This window comes from Castanea sativa, chromosome 6 (assembly GCF_040712315.1).
Source record: "Castanea sativa cultivar Marrone di Chiusa Pesio chromosome 6, ASM4071231v1".
NCBI classification, from domain to species: domain Eukaryota; kingdom Viridiplantae; phylum Streptophyta; class Magnoliopsida; order Fagales; family Fagaceae; genus Castanea; species Castanea sativa.
In genome coordinates, this window is record NC_134018.1 from 27,371,806 (window position 1) to 27,389,244 (window position 17,439).

Here is a 17,439-nt window from a genome sequence, read left to right on the forward strand (position 1 = left end):
ACAGTACTATTCACATATTTAAAAATTATTTTGCTACAGTATTTTCAGTTTTTAGTTTTCAGCAATAAGTTCTAAAAATTATTTTGCTACAGTGTTTTCAATTTTCAATTTTCAATCATATAAGTTTTTTTTTTATCTAGATAGAATTTTGTTCTAGTATAATCTAAATGTATATATATATATATATATATATATATATATATATGTGTGTGTGTGTGTGTGAAACTCCCTTCTAAAGATATGAACCCTGACCCTTACCCCACACTCTACAAGCACTTATACTTATAAACTGACCCTCACACTAAAGGTTCCCGCTGATAAGTCACATCTTATATAAGATTAGACAGCATACTTCGGTATAGAAATTTAATGCCACTGTTAAGAAGTCAATGTATCCAAAAGAAATCTTCTTGTGTCCTAGGACTACTATATTAAATGCACATAAATAAATCTTTTAGCACCACTTTACAAAGGGCACCCCTAGTTCAGGGGATAAATGTATATGTAAAATTTTTCGTATGGACGATTCAAAGTGAAATACTTTTCTTACCAAATATATGGATTATGTGAGGAGCTTGTTTTATAAATTTTTGCATAACAATGTTTCTCTTATCTTTAAATCAGTTACCTATCACAATTTTCTTTTTCTTAAGTTTAAATTGCATCCATTTAAGTTTTGAATGAATTCCTAATCTTCATAAAAAAAATTAATTCATAAAAGTTTGGTATATGTCACATTAATATCTAAAATCCCTTTCTTTCTTTTTTTGAATTTCTTCCACAATCAAAGTTTGCAAATGTGATCAATATGATCGTTCTGTCCACAACAACAATAAATAAATAAATCATTACATCTATCATTAATACCACCAAACAACTATTACTTCCCCTATAATATAAACCAAAAAGCTAACCGATGACGCTAAACATAGCCAATTATCTCAAATGGGTGAAGATAAGCCAAACTAGACCAAACTTAAAAGTTTTATTACAAAATATGAGGTTTGATCAAGTTTAACTAGGTTTGACCAACTTTAACTAAGTTTGGTTGAAATATCGATCCTATAGTTCGATCTAAAAAGTATTGGACTAACACATAGATGTTTGAATTCTTTTTAAAATATTTGCTCAATCAAAAAGAATATATGTAAATCAAATGAGGCATCTGGGGAAAAAAATCATAACTTTCAATGTGTTTTTAAACCAAGTATGGAAAATATTAATTCCAGTCGAATTTTGGTCAAATGATATTGAAATCTCATAAGTCATAACTTATTGGAAACTCACATGAAAAGCTTCATTTTGAGGGGTCACAAGCCACAAATTTCAGAGTGGGGAAAAAGACCCTCAAATCACAAAAACAGAGGAACTTTTTTTTTTATATACAAGATAAAATTCTACTCTAGCCTAATCTAAGTGTATATATGTGTGAAACTTCCTCCTGGAGACTTAAACTCCGGCCCTTGCTCCCTACACCCCACAAGCACTTATACTTGTGAAGCGACCATCGCACCAAGGACGTCCGGTGGTAAAACAAAGGAACTTTGAAGTATGTGAAAATAGGCATATTCTCGCATAGGTAACTTCGCAAAACAAAGTAATTTTAGCAGAATTAAAGTTCATACTGGAAATTGATGTCACAAAATTTCCAATGACACCATCCATCCAATTCCAAAACACCTCAAAAGTAGAAGCACCTTTATGAGGTGCCCAACTTCCTGATGCTAGTGGCGGCGCCACATGATGTTCAGGGGGTTCAAATGAACCCCCTGACTTGTGATTTTTTTTTACATATAACATTTTAAAATATTTTTGTTTTGAATACTTGAAAATAAAATTTTGAACCCCCTAAAATAAGTCCAAAGAACAAATCAATTTAATACTAAAATTTATCTTGGCCTTCTTAAACAAAAAGAAAAAAAATCAATATCAAACCAATTTGATCTAAAATCTAAGGAAAAAAATAGCAAGTTCAACAACAAAAATTAGTGATTTGTTGATCTTAAATCTCAGAAAAAGACAATTAAATGAGATGTAAAGTGTAAACACTAAAAGAAAATTAAGTGTGAGGCAGTGGAAGTAGGGCGTGAGACAGGGGAGAATGAAGACATTTTTTTTTAATGATTGTATTGTTGCGTTGAATTCTTAATAGAGTAATGTAAAAAACATAACAAAATTCTTCTTAATGAATTACAAAGACCTGTAAGTTTTCACAATTGAGTTGAATTGTTAAATGAAAGAATTGAAAAGAGTAGAAACAAAAACTAATAAATAATGAATTAGAGTTTTCTAAATAATAATAATTAAAATTCACTTAACAAGAATAATTAATAACTTTATTATAGTAATAGAGAATTGATAATTTACAAGATTTAATCTTAGCAGTAATAATTAATATTTTCATTATACTAAGAAAACATATGCCCAATGAACTTATAATTTATCTCTATTTCTCTTGCTAATACTATGAATAAATTTTTGTTAAGGAAGTCACATATACCGCAAGATTTATCTCTTATCTAAGATTTATTATCTAGAAAAAACTCATGTTGACTTAAAAATAAAAAAAGAATCTTCCTTTGGATTATAGGTTACAAAAAATCTCATCAATATTATCATAATGATCAAGATGAAAAAAATTAATTACAAAACTGTCCTTGTCAACCTCTTCAACACGAATTTGAATGACCCCTCTAAAAAATGTTCTTGGAGCCGCCACTGCCCGATGCCATGATAAACTTCGATCTGAACCTCTGTTTGATGCAAACATGGTACATTAAAAAATAATTTCACAGTTTACGCAATTTCAATACCTAAAAGACCGTTATATTAGTTGTCGAAATAAATAAAGGGCAAACAAAAAAACATTGAGGGAGGTCAAAATTTGGCACGTGGAACTCACAAGACAGTGTGTAAGGCTCACAAAAGTTATTGCATAGTAAATAGGGGTGACAAAATTAACCCAAGGTCCCAAACCCACTCACTTAAATAAAACATAAACCCACCTAAGTATTAATTGGGCTAAATGAATACTAACCAAATTAAACCCAATTAATATTAATGTTTATTGGGTTTTAACTGGATATCCAATTAGACCCAATTATGACCTAAGTATCATTTCTACAAATCACCCAACTCTAAAATAGCCAAGAACTAGTAAAATTGACCAAAATACCCACTAAATCTAAAAAATGATCAAAATACCCCCAAAACCTTTTTAAAAAATGACCGAAATATCCCAAAACCTAAAAATGACCAAAATACTCTTGAAACCTAAAAATTACCAAAATTCCCCCTCTAAACGTAAAGAATGATCGAAATACCCCTGAAACCTAAAAAATTACCAAAATACCCCTGAACCTAAAAATTGACCAAAATACCACCGAAACCTAAAAAAATGACCAAAATAACCCCTAAACTTAAAAATTAACCAAAATACTCCCGACACTTAAAAAATGACCAAGATACCCCAGAAACTTAAAAAATGATAAAAAATTCCCCTTAAACCTATAAGATGATAAAAATACACCCTAAACCTAAGAAATGACCAAAATACCTCCAAAATTAAAGAAAAATAACTAAAATACCTCGAAATCATAAAAATGACCCAAAATATTTCGAAACCTAAAAATTACCGAAATAGCCCCAAAATCTAAAAATTAATGAAACACCTCTAAAACCTAGAAAATAGCTGACATTCCCTCAAAATGACCGAAATACTCTTAGAACCTTTAATTTGATGAAAATACCCTTGAAACATCCAAAATACCCCCAACCTCTATTTTGGTAATTTTAGAGGCTTCGGGTGTATTTTGTTCATCTTACAACTTTAGTGGTATTTTGGTCATTTTGGATACTTTGAGGGGGTATTTTGGTCATTTTAGAGGTTTAAAGTTATTTTGGTTGTTTTAGAGTTTTCAAGGTATTTTTGGTAATTTTAGAGGTTTCAGGTTATTTGTGGTCATTTTAGAGGATTTCAGTATATTTTAGTCATTTTAAAGGTTTAGGGGTATTTTCGTCACTTTATAGGTTTGAGGGTATTTCGGTCATGTTTTAGGTTATGGGGGTATTTTGGTCATTTTTTATGTTTTTGTGGTCATTTTTTAGGTTTCAAGGGTATTTTAGTCATTTTTAGGTTTTGGGGATATTTTAGTCATTTTATAGGTTTCGAAGGTATTTCAGTTATTATAAAGATTTCGGAGGTATTTTTTTTTTTTTTAATGTTTATGGGGTGTTGTAGTCATTTTTTAGGTTTTGGGGGTATTTTGGTAATTTTTTAGTTTTAGGAGGTATTTTGGTCATTTTTTAGGTTTATAGGGGTATTTTGGTCATTTTTCAGGTTTATGGGATATTTTGGTCATTTTTTAGGTTTTGGGGGTATTTCGGTCGTTTTATAGGTTTCATGGGGATTTCAGTTATATTTAGGTTTCGGAGATATTTCGGTCATTTTTATGTTTATGGGGTATTTTGGTCATTTTTTAGTTTTTGGGGGTATTTTGTTCATTTGTTTGGTTTAGGGGGTATTTTGGTCATTTTTTAGGTTTCGGGAGTATTTTGGTTATTTTTTAGGTTTTAGGGGTATTTGAGTCATTTTCTAGTTTTCGGGTATTTTGGTCATTTTCGAGGTTTCGAGGGTATTTCGGTCATTTTCGAGGTTTCAAGGGAATTTCGGTCATTTTTAGGTTTAGAGGGGTATTTTGGTAAATTTTAGATTTTAGGGTATTTATGTTATTTTTTTAGGTCTAGATGGTATTTTGGTACTTTTTTAGGTTTAATGGGTATTTTGGCATTTTTAGAGGTTTTTTGCTATTTTAAAGTTGGGTGATTTGTAGAAATGATACTTAAGTCATAATTGGATACCCAGTTAAAACTCAATAAATATTAAAGTTAATTGGATTTAATTGGGTTAATACTCATTTAACCCAACTAATAATTGAGTGCGCGTTTAGATCTTATTTAAGTGGATGGGTTTGGGTGGACAAATGGGTTTGGGTTAATTTTGCCACCCCTTGAATAAACAAGCTAATAAAAAAAGGTTTAAGATTTGTAAGTGTCAAATGAAGAAATAGTTTAGCTAATAGCCAATGGAACTAATCTGATGCAGTCTTTTATATAGTGTAAGTTGAGGCAGACATATACTTGTCGACGAAATTTACATCCTCTCTTTCACACGAGCAATAGATGAACTAAAAGGTTCTACATCAACTATCTAGCATATCATGATGACAATAATCACTTAACTTATTTTGGTATAGAAGAAGCTTTTCTTTTCTTTTCTTTTTTTCAAAGAAAGGTATAGAAGCTTCTTGATCAAAACCCAAACACATTCAAGATACTAGTGTTTTATACAGACCAAAAATGGGTTCTTAGACCACTAAATACCATGTTTTCGGATAAATTGATAAACTAAAACGGATCACCAAAACAATTTCCCACAAGAATCAATAACTTAATTAATAGAAAAATGACTCGCAACAATTTAATAAATAGAACCATTAGTAAGGCAAAACCTACCAAAGACATACCTTTGAGATCTTACTTTATTATTTCTTCTAGATTTTTTATTTATTTATTTTGTACATAATCATGAAACAAAATCAAGAAAGAATGCAACGACTTTTCATACATACTAGCAAGAGAACTTGCATTGCAAAGAATGAAGAATGGACAAATTTTTAGATGCTCACAAAGATATTTGCATTCGTGAGTAAAAGCCATCAATAACAAGACGAGTTTCATAGGATCATTAGAGCTCACAGAATAGCATTTCTCAACAGTTCCAGTAATGTTATAGTTGGAAGATATGGTCTCTTGAGACTTGAATATCGTAAGTGCACCATACAAATGAATTTGATATGTTCAAGATGAAAACTTGAAGGCTTAAAAAATGTCTATTAACATAACAGGGAAATGATGGGTGAAGAAATTTGTGGTTTGAGTGTCAAAGATTTGCAGAATTTGGAGAACCAAACAGAAATAAGTCTTCAGGGTGTTCAAATGAAAAAGTTTTGGAGGCCTCTTCCTATATGCAAAGCTCATTCACTAGAATTCCAATACTTGAGTAAAAAGCACACACATGGTACTTACCATAATTTTTTTACATTTGTAGGACCAAATTTTAATGGATTAAATAAAGAATTTAACCGAAAAAAAAAATGGCTGCTTATTTTCATTTTCATTTTTGTTACCATTCACACAACTAAATTTCATCCTTCTTGTTGCAGGGAAACCAACTTCAACATGAAAATAAGGAACTATATAAGAAGGTGAACTTAATCCGCCAAGAAAACATGGAACTATGTAAAAAGGTATTAATTAAAAACAATAATAAGAATTTCAACTATCTCTTACATATAAAAATTCAATCCTTAAAATTACGCCAAATTTGAGATTTTTTACAATTGCCCTCAACAAAAAAGTTTCAGATCCCAAGTCTATGAAACAAGGGATGCCAATGGAGCAAACAGAACTTCCCTTCTCTTAGATGGTCTTGGAACTGGAGAGTGGACCTGTCTATCTCCAACTTAACCAGCCACAACCAAAAAAAACTAAGAGACACCAACAAGAGCTACAAAATAATTAGATATTTCAATCATAACTACCAACGTACCTTGCCAAAATCATGATACCAAACTTGTTTTGTTGATAACTGCAGCAAACTACAACTGCAATAGTGAAGAAAATGTAATTAGAGATGGATGTTACTTGGTCTCAATCAATAAAATGGTCTGTCGAGATAGATTTACGCTTCCATCAATGAGGTATGATATAAGAGCCACATAACAAAAAAGAAAGGTATGGTATAAGAGCGACAGATAAATTCAATAAAAAGACACTTTGAAATGATCAATGAAACCAAATATAGCATGTGGGTAATGAGCGATGAAACCAGCTACTCATATAACGATAAGATCAACTCTAGTAAGAATAGCGGTAATATATTGCATGTGCAATGCATTCTTTTAGAAGTCTTTAAGTCATCATCCTTGAAACAGACAAGCCAGCTAAAAGGTTGATACCAGTTATATTGTTGGTAAGGAGGATATGAAAATAGAAAAGTTCATCGCCATCTGGATGGACACGATGAACCAACAGCAGCAGGTACTTATGCAAGAATAAAACTTATAGATAAGTAAGCATAACTATAGAAGTATCTCAACAATATATATATTCCTGTAATAAAACTGCACATTTCAACTCAGTGTCATATAAAAAACTTAAAAAGTGATTTCTTAATCTCTGTTGTGATAATAAAGGTAATAGCATACCAAGGTCATTAAATTATAGATATATGGCCTTCTTTACAATAAGAGACAGAGAATAGTGCAATACTAAGCATAAGTGAAAAAACAAAAACAAAGGCAAAAGAGAAAGGGGTAAAATAAAATAATAATAATAAAAAAGGAATAGTTTCATTATTTACACATGGCAACAGGCATAATCAAAACATACTTTAACTCCACCAAAGAAAACTTGATTTACATTAATGGTTAACAGGTACAGAAACTCGACAATATGTACCGTTGCTCTGTCTAAGAGTAATGATACAAATGCAGCTCTAGAACCTGGCTTAACTAATAAGCCCATTGAAACTCTATTAAGCAATCAGGAAGCAAAAACACCTAGAGTTTGTTAACATTAAATTTGGTAATATTCAATAATAATTACTGGCAAAATAAACAAGCATGGAACACTTTTTATCAAGATGCTTAACATTTCTCTATTGAAGGGCATTATTGTTCATTTCCATGACTTTTTCTTTTTAATCAGTAAATGGAACTTTATTAAAAGATGAAAAGGAACAGTATAAGCTAGACTCCTAGTACACAGGATGTGTACTACATCAGCCTAGATAAATCATCTAAAGAGCATAAATCCAAAAAATCAACATGAGAAGAAAAGGGAGGATCAGACCTCACAGACATCCAATCGCACAATGAAAGGGAGAAAAATCTTTTCAAATCCAGGATGGAATGCTCCTTCCCCTCAAAGGTACACAGGTTCCGCTCTCTCCAAATGGTCCACATAAGACAAAGTGGAATTGCCCACCGGATATCCGCAGCCAAACAGCACCCAAAACCACCTTTCCAACACGCTAACAACTCCACCACATGCTTAGGTATCACCCAAGAAACACCATACAAAAAGAAAACCAAAGGGCATAGACTAGACACCTGAGTGCAATGAATAAGTAAGTGGTCCACAGACTCCTCACTACATTGGCACATGCAACACCAATTGACCAAACAAATATTCCGCCTTTTCAAAGTATCAAGGGTAAGAATCTTCCCCTTAGTTGCAGTCCAAGTAGAAAAGCACCACCCTTGAAGGAACTCTCGCCTTCCACATGCTTTGCCATTCACCAAGGGAAAGAATGATCTCCACCATTTGTAATGATTTTATAATAGGATTTCACAAAAAATTGCCATGCCTTTTCCAAAACCATTGTTAATATGATTGAAGTAGGTGGTTATTATCGTTTATTAATGACTTACATTTCTATGCCTTTTCCTTGGAAAATTATGTAGAGAACGAAGGTTCCGCAGCTTCTGCTAGAGTTGCTTTCTTTTTGTAGATACACTTTGGGAAAAATCCTGACCATCGATAATTTGCGGAGACACGTTATTGTGGTAGATTGGTGTTATATGTGTAAGTCTAATGGGGAAACTATGGACCATTTACTACTTCATTGCCCTGTAGCAACAGATTATGGCTTTGGTTTTTTTGAGTTCACTGGGTTATGCTGCAGAGACTTTTGGATATGCTAGCATCTTGGCAAGGTCAGTTTGGTCATCATTGGAATATAGCAATTTGGAAAGTTGTGCCTCATCGTTCAATGAGGTGCGTTTGGCAGGAACAAAATGCTAGAAGCTTCGAGGGCTGTGAACAGAGTATTCTCGACCTTAAATTTTTTTTCTATAATTCTTTATTTCATTGGCAGCTAGCTTAGGATTCCTTTTTGATGCAAGAGCATCAAAATGGTTGTTTACACTAGCAGCCTTGGTACAAGTCAGTAACAACCAGAGAAGCTTGATGCAGCAGTTAGAATAAGTTGCAGCAGCTGAGTTCAGCAGACAGTTAGTAACTTAGTTCAGTAAGAGCAGCAGCCTACTCTAGTGTGATCTACCATTTCCAGCAGCCAACCAGGATCAAGATAAGATGGTTAACTAAGTTTCTAAAGCAATCCCAAGTCAGTTAGAAGTAACTGGAGGGAGCATGGAAAGCTGGAGTTCTCTGATGTAACAGTTTGTTAGAAGAGTTCAAATTTGTTAAGACTTGTAACCAAACAGCATGCTTGAGGAAGTTATTGTACCAGCAACCAATTAGATCCACTTAGTTAGTTAATGTGTCAGCTATAAGTTAAGCATTAACCAATAATATTTAGTCCCACTTCGAGTTAGTTCTTAGCCTTAATACCAGCAGATTGTATAAATAGCAATTTGCTTGTGATAGTGATCAGTTACTTGAATTTGTGAATGCATTAAGCTTTGAGAGGTTTTCTTGGAACTATGTTCACGCAGAGCTGCTTATCCACCTATAGGTTACTCTAATCAACTCACAATCCTTATTCATTTCCAAAGCAAAACAGCAGCCAGCTAATTTCCCTGCACCACTTTTTCTTTACTTCTCTCCTTGATATGATTGACTATTGTAATTTCAGAACTTGATTGTGTACCCATTGTATACTACTTGTGTATTTGGGAATTTCTTTTCATCCAAGAAAATATATATATATATATATATATATATATATATATATATATATATATATATATATATATATATATATATATTTGTAACATTGCCTTTGGAGTGAGTTGCTAATAAACTGTTAAGTACCAGTAATAGAAGTGTACCTCATTAAAATGTAAGTAGACATGTCTTTGAGCACCTTGGAAACATTGATAGTTCCTCAAGAACACTTTTCTTCGACTCTCCATCAGAAACTTGTACTTTCATTGTCTTCAAGACTATTGCCTTCTTCAGAATAGAATATATTCTATATATGAATTCCAGTTCAAATTTGAGGAATTTGATTGATCAGTGCAGCAAGAAGGACGAATATCCTCCTATCTCTGCATTGCCAATAGTCAGCTTCAAATGTAGAAATATCGACATTAAGTTGTCTAGTTTTTCAAGGATTTTGATGTCACGCAGATCAAAATCAAAGTACTCAGGTTGTTGTGTTTATCTCGAGTCTTTTATAAGGAAACCCACGCTCCGATTCACCAAAATAGATTATACATTATTGTGTGACTCAAAATGAAACTCAAAACGTTTTAGCGTAGGAACAAATATTTGAATGAGAAATCTTCGATCGAGAGGCAGAGACACGTAAATGAAAAGGAAAAGCATGTACTAATAAATGTAATACCTTTAGGGTTGGGAATTGAAAGGGTGTAGCAGATGTAGTAGCTAGGAAGATTCAATTCAAAATTGCCGCTTAATTTGAGAACCACTAAAGTCGTGCTGCAATGAGGCAACTCCACTACAAGTTTCCAATCGAGGTGTAACTGGAGATCGAGTTGTTCGACTTTACGTGCAGCAAACCCCCAATTCAGGCTGAAGTCAAGTGTACTGTTGGGACGAGAGAGAGTCCAAAGGAGTTTCCACCTACTCGACAAAATGCTAGTTTGGTTGGAAACCAAAGGATGTGACAGAGAAGAGAGTCTGGTAGTTCACTCAGTCTGCATTTCTCATGATTGCTTCTGCCACCAGAGTACTGTTTCTTTCTTTGATTTATCCATCAACCACAATTAGAACCAGAACCAGAACCAGGCTTCACTCGCTAATATCCTATTCTTCTCACCACTCACATCACAACTCACGACTTTTCAAACACCTTGCAAATTTGGACCCATCAAAGAACTCAAGTTGAACCCCAACAAAATTTCATATTCGACCCCCCCCCCCCCCCCACCCACCCACCCCCCCAATATTTTTATTTTTGATTGACCCAAAATAAAAACTATGCCCTCCCTTGGTGAAATGGTCACTTTACAAATATAAGTGCTTGTGGGTGTGAGGGGCAAAAGCTGAGGTTCAAGTCTCCAGGAGGGAACTTTACACATATATACACTTAGATTAGGTTAGAGTAAAATTCTATTTTATATAAAAATAAATAAATAAAACTATGCCCTCACTCATATTGTTATCTATTTTTTATATTATATTTCAATTTGTTCTTTAATCTTTCAATGGTATTAATTTAGTTCTTAACTTTTTAGTACTGTATTAGATTGAAATTGTTAATGTGACTAATTAATAGCCAACATAAAAAATTAGTTTCATTTAATGTGACAATAAACTTTTTTTTTTTTTTTGGTTGTTTGTCACATTACCAATTTACATCCAAGAGATAATAACAAAAATTAAAAGGTTAAGGATTAAATTGACATAATTAAAAATTTAAAAATCAAATTAAAATATGATGTAAATGATAAGAACCAAATACATAGTTTATTCTACAATATATTCATTTTTAAAGAATAAACATACTTCTGTCTCAACCCAAAAAAAAAAAAAAAATAGTTATATATACACACTTTTTAGTATTTATGGATAACATTTAGTTTTTTTTTTTTTTTCACTCTTTATGGTGACGATGAACTATGCATAAATTTCAGAATTTGTCTTATTTTATTTTTATTTTTGAGTAGTTTGTTATTTATTCTCTTATTATATATCTATATCTAGTTATCTACAGTTCTATACCCAAAATATTCCTTATTTTAGGTTTTAAACTAATAGGGATAAATACGTAAAATAAAACCCTCAAACCTTAAACCTCCCGCATTTGCCTCAACAGTTTACATAGCACACGTAGTTAAGTGGCAACTATCCTTTTATCTTTACATAAAATTGCTCTAAAAAATGAAAAATTATACAATTCTTTGGTGGACCACGTCACTTGTCCACCATTCTACTAAAAAACTCCTACTTATTTAAAATTGCTGAGTCAATAATTAATTTCTGTTTAAAACAAAATTTTAACTCGGCAATTTAAACAAGTGTGAGTCTTTTAGTGAAATGGTGGACTATGTCACTTGTCCATCATGTGGACCTTATAATTTCTCCTAAAATAGATAGGGATGCAATCTCTCAAAAAAATAAAAAATAAAAATAAAAAAGAAGAAGATAGGGATGCAATGTTATCAGCCAACTACTCCCTCCGGTCTCCACCTCCTCTCCCATGCAATTCCAAACCAGCTAGAACTTTCTCAAAGTTTATTTTGCATAAATGGAAATGGAGACAATCGCTAAAAAATACTATCCTCGAAATCTGTCATAATAGCTGCAAGAAAATATTAGTACAAGTCATTGCAGACACAATACTACTAAGATTTCATAATAACTGCAAGAAAATATTAGTATAAGTCATTGCGGACACAATACTATTAGACGAACAGTGGAATAAAGCCATAAAGTAGGAAGCCGAGGTTAAAACTGCTGCAAACTTGGGCCTCGCTAACACCGATATCAATTGGGACAAATTTCTCTTTTCATGTTACGTATTTTAGTTTTTTCCCTAAAATCCAAACTCACATTTAATTGTCATTTTAGTCCATAATTTTATTTTATTTTCATTTTATAATCCTTTTAAATTTATGGGAGTAATTTGGATTATAGTTTTTTTTTTTTTTTTTTGGTCTTTCACCTTTTTGGGAACGATTCATTACCTTTCGTTCTAAGATTTTTTTTTTTTTTTGGTTCTAAGATGTTTTGATCTTAGTTGGTTGTGGCATTATTTGATCTTCATTTGCATATTTGCATGGACCAAATAGCTTAAGCAGGCATCATATATATGTTGTTCTGTTAGATATTAAGATGCAAATTTTATATGTTCATATATCAAGGGAGGAAAAAGAATAGAGAAAAGATTATCGCATGCCAAAATCTAGCTTTATGGGTACTAATATTAACATCTGCATGAACTATGTTGTCTGGTGTTCCATCGATGATTCTGATTTGATATGGATCACCTTTGAAATAAAAGTACTCAAGAGCTGGAGTGCTTATGACAAATTTAGATGTGGTAGATTGTGATAAGTTACCTTCGGATTTATCATTTTTTTTCTCTACCACTCATAGTGAACAACATCAGGATTACATTGTGTTTTTAGATTTTATCATGTGAGAATAGATAGACCAAGCAAATGGGTTAGGTTGATTGAGTTCAGATTTTATCATTGTGTTTTTAGATTGAATGCTCTTAGACATTCAACTCTAGGGAAAATTCCAATAGAAGAACTTTGCCCTCTGGAAAAAGTTTGATTGGTGCTACAATAATGTGGTGTGGGTGAGAATAACAAAAATCTATTCAAGTTCACAAAGGGATTAAATTTATGCTCTCTTGTTCTTTTTTTTTTCATGCGCACATTGTGTGGCGTCATTCAATTAGGTAACTCATGTCATGTCATCATATTTGGTATTAAAAAAAATGGTAATAATGAGTGCACGAATATTACTACTTACGAAGTACACATACTCACTTTTTTGCACTAAACTTGTAACTTGAATTTACAATTTCCAACTTCAAAATCGTGACTTCAAGTTATGAGTTTAGCACAAAAAAGTGAGCGTGCGTGAAATAAATACCACTCTAACTTATGTGTACAATGTTTACACTAAAGTATGTGCACTAAGTCATGAGTGACCCCAAGCATGCTTCTCCAAGACCCAAGATCTAATGGGCGGAATTTCATATTTGGCTCCAATTCTGTAATAAGTCCACCTCACTAGAAGACAAAAGATTCAAATGGGCAAGGGTAATAACAAAAGGAACTAAATTATTTCCCTTAATGAACTACATCACCATTATAAAACAAAAAAGCAAATCAATAAAGGAAAGAAAAAGAAAAAACACATGTAGAAAGGGGATAAAATCCACATTTCCATGTCCAAGCAACATGTTGCCAGCACATGAGCACCAACTTTTCCCGTGCAACTTCAACATCTCTCTCTCTCTCTCTCTCTCTCTCCTTTTAGCAAACAAAGGCCAAATTTTTTTATGATTGGAGAAAGCTTAGACAATCATAATCGAAACTTAAAAAAGAAGCAGACTTCTTATCACCCATGAACCGCCAAAACGAAAAATCATTTCAGAATGAGCTATAGAGCTAGCACATTAGCCTCCTCACTACAAGCCAAAAAGAAGCAACCTTTGGTTAATGACAAAAGCATCAAAGCTAAGCACTCCAAGTCCAAGCCAACAAATTTCTCAAAAAAACTCCACAAACGGCAAATAAAAGTGATTTGGTCACTTTAAACTCTTTTCATGGTCAAAACGCATGAGCTTTGATGCGAAAAAACTTGGAGATTTGTGGTTTGGAAGGCCAAAAAAGTGCAATTATGTAGGCTCTTCATTTTGCAACTTCTGTTTAACTTCATCACCAATGGCAAAATCATCGTGTTATGATGTATGTCAAAATCATAATTTTGACAATTGGATGAATCTAGAAGTTCTAACTGTCAAAACAATATATCATGCGCTTAAATCAAACCTTCAAATTGCAAGATCAAGCTGAATCAAGAGTTTAGTAGTCAATATGCACTCTTACAAATGGGATTAATTATGTGTGATTATGATAGGCTAAAAAATTAAATATAATCAATTACATTTCATAATTTCATTGGTTCGAACTTAAAACAATAAATGTATTATATAAGGGTGTGCAATTAACCCGCCTAAATGGACCCAATCCAACCCAACCCGCCAACAAGTTGGTGGGTTGTGTTGGGTTGTAAAATTTGTTTTTACAGTGGATTAGGTTGGGTTTGAGTCATAAAATTTACAAATCCATTTAACTTGACACACCTATATTTAATATATATTTAAATTTTAAAAAATATTATACAATTTTGTTATTTACTTTTTTACTCTCCTTCCTAAATAAAACCCAAACCTTAAATTCTCCTTATATAGTTTGTGTTGGTGTTATGCTTAGGATTACTGTTTATAAATTTGATCTTATTTGTGATAGTGTTGTTCTAATCCTCAATTTAATATTAATGATAGTAATTCTCAATTTTGTCAAACCCATGGGTCCAACCTGATCAATGTGGGTTGTGTTGGATATCTAGATTTTTTTTAACTCACCATGGTGAGTTGAGTTAAAAAAAAACCCCCTCAACTCATCTCAACCTGATCCATGTACACCCCCAAGTGTATATTCAAAGGCAGCTCTAGGAATTTTTTTTCTAAGGTAGTGATTAAAAAACTTAATTTATACAGAATTTAATAAAGAGAACTTGAATACATCGACATCACACACAAAAAATGCTACTACATAAATTTTAAAATTTTCTTATACTTATAATATGAAAAAGCAAAAAATGACTAATGAGAGATAAAATGAGAACTGAAAATACTAAAATGAGAGTAAAAGTGAGAGATGGTTTGAAAGGATGATAAAATAGAGAAAAATGGAGAGAGAGAGAGAGAGAGAGAGAGAGAGAGAGAGAGAGAGAGAGTAGGGTTGGCAATGGGGTAGGGCGGGGTGAAGGATGGGCGGGGCCGAAGGATAGGGTCTTCAACCCCACCTTATATGGTTTTGTCTTACCCTGTCCTTGCCCTACTCGGCACCGCATGACGAGGAAATTTTCTTGCCCCATCCCCGCCCCTTGGGACCCCGCGAAGCCCGGCCCCACCCCATAAAACTCTATTATTGTTGATTTGACCACAACTATTACAATACCTTTTTCAATAAAATATGTTTCATTAATAAAAATATAGTTGAAATTATAAATAAATTTATCCCATCAAATCAAACTAATTTTTAGCAAAAACTGAATAATACTATCCAGGTATTTAACAAGACAATATCACAATAAAAACAAAAACTCTTTGTACAAAATTAATGATTCAATAGTATACAAATTTGTTTTAATAAAGACAAAAGAAAATGTTAAAATTGATACTTTATTTCCAACTTTGCTAGAGAGAAAAAAGAGGTAGAGAACTACGTTAGGTAGAACAAAATAAATTGATATGTTTGTTTAAATAGTAGGGTTTTAAGGTGTGAAAATTTTACAATTTAACCCTTATCAACGCAGGGCAGGGCGGGGTGGGTCTAAAAAATCTAAGCTCATCCCCACCCCGCCACATGGTGCGGGGCTAAAATCTCCCCCATCCCTACCACACCACTTTTGTAGGACAGCAAAAACCCTTGCGGGGCAAAGCGAGGAGGGGCGAGCCAAGCGTGGGGGGGCAAAATTGCCATCCCTGAGAGAGAGAGAGAGAGAGAGAGAGAGAGAGAGAGAGAGATACTTACTGTGACTGCGAACCGAGCTACAAGAATAGCAAAGTTGTCGGCACTATTGAGGAGAACTCATGGCCATAATATCTCTCTTGGTACCATTTTTTTGTATAAAAAAAATGAAATTAGTGATTATTTTTATGGAATTGGTTGAACTATTATGAATTTGAATGATTAGGAGATTTTTTTAAGGGAATTTTTGTTCATTTGTTGTTGTTTGGCCTAATTTCGTTGTTGTTATTTTGCTATTATTTGGCCTAGTTTTTATTGTTGTTCTTTGGACTTTTATGTTTTTCTTTAAGGGGAATGGATTATGTTTGGGGTCAAGATTTGTTTTTTGGGTAAGAAATGCTACGTCCATGACATTTTTCCAACAATTTCACAATATATTATAGGTGACAAACTATTATTGATGGATAAAAAACATGTCAAAGTGGACTTAATGTAAATCTAATAACAGTTTGCCATGTAGGATTTATTGTGAAATTTTTGTAAAAATATTGTGGATATAACATTACTCTACTTTTGGATAAATTATAAAGTTATCATGGTGGACAAGTAATGTGGTCTACAATTCCATTAAAAAACTCTCACCTGTTTAAAATTGCTCAGTCTAAAATTTTTTTATACAGAAACTAATTACTAACTCAGCAATTTTTAAAAAGTGAGTTTTTTAGTGGAATTATGAACAAGTGATGTGGTCCACTACAAGGACCATATAATTTCTCCTACTTTTGTGGAACTAAGATTCTTAGAATTCTCCAGAGTCAAGTTGTTCAATATATATATATATATATATATATATATATTTTTTTTTTTTTTTTTTTTTTTTTTGTAGTATAAAGAAAACAAGTTATATCAATAAAAGTGTTTTGGGCTTTTTCTTTTAGTTTGAAGGGGCCTGGGATATTGTCAAGGGAATCAAGTTTAATATTGTATGGCTTAAAAAATTTAGATGGTCAAAATGTTTTTTTTTTAAGGCTAATAAATTTTTCTTAATGATGGACAAGTCATAAATTTTAAAAATATTATATATGATTTTTTTCCTAGGTTTGGGTAGTCTTGTGACCACCCTGTCATTAACTTTTCACTGTGTATGTTCATGCACCAGATAATTTCATTAAATAGTTGAGTTTTTTTATATAAAAAAATAACTTATTGATTATCTTTTAATTTAAGA

The 17,439-nt window shown here is 32.5% G+C and overlaps 1 long non-coding RNA gene across 1 annotated transcript; it reads right to left on the bottom strand.

Moving 5' to 3' along the window:
* Positions 1-6,291: 6,291 nt before the first annotated feature.
* LOC142639102 (uncharacterized) lies at positions 6,292-10,843 on the bottom strand. Its single transcript, XR_012845123.1, has 3 exons — positions 10,376-10,843; positions 9,858-10,076; positions 6,292-6,665 (listed from the first exon to the last, which is right to left on the bottom strand). It is a non-coding gene; the product is annotated as an uncharacterized LOC142639102 (long non-coding RNA).
* Positions 10,844-17,439: the final 6,596 nt, after the last annotated feature.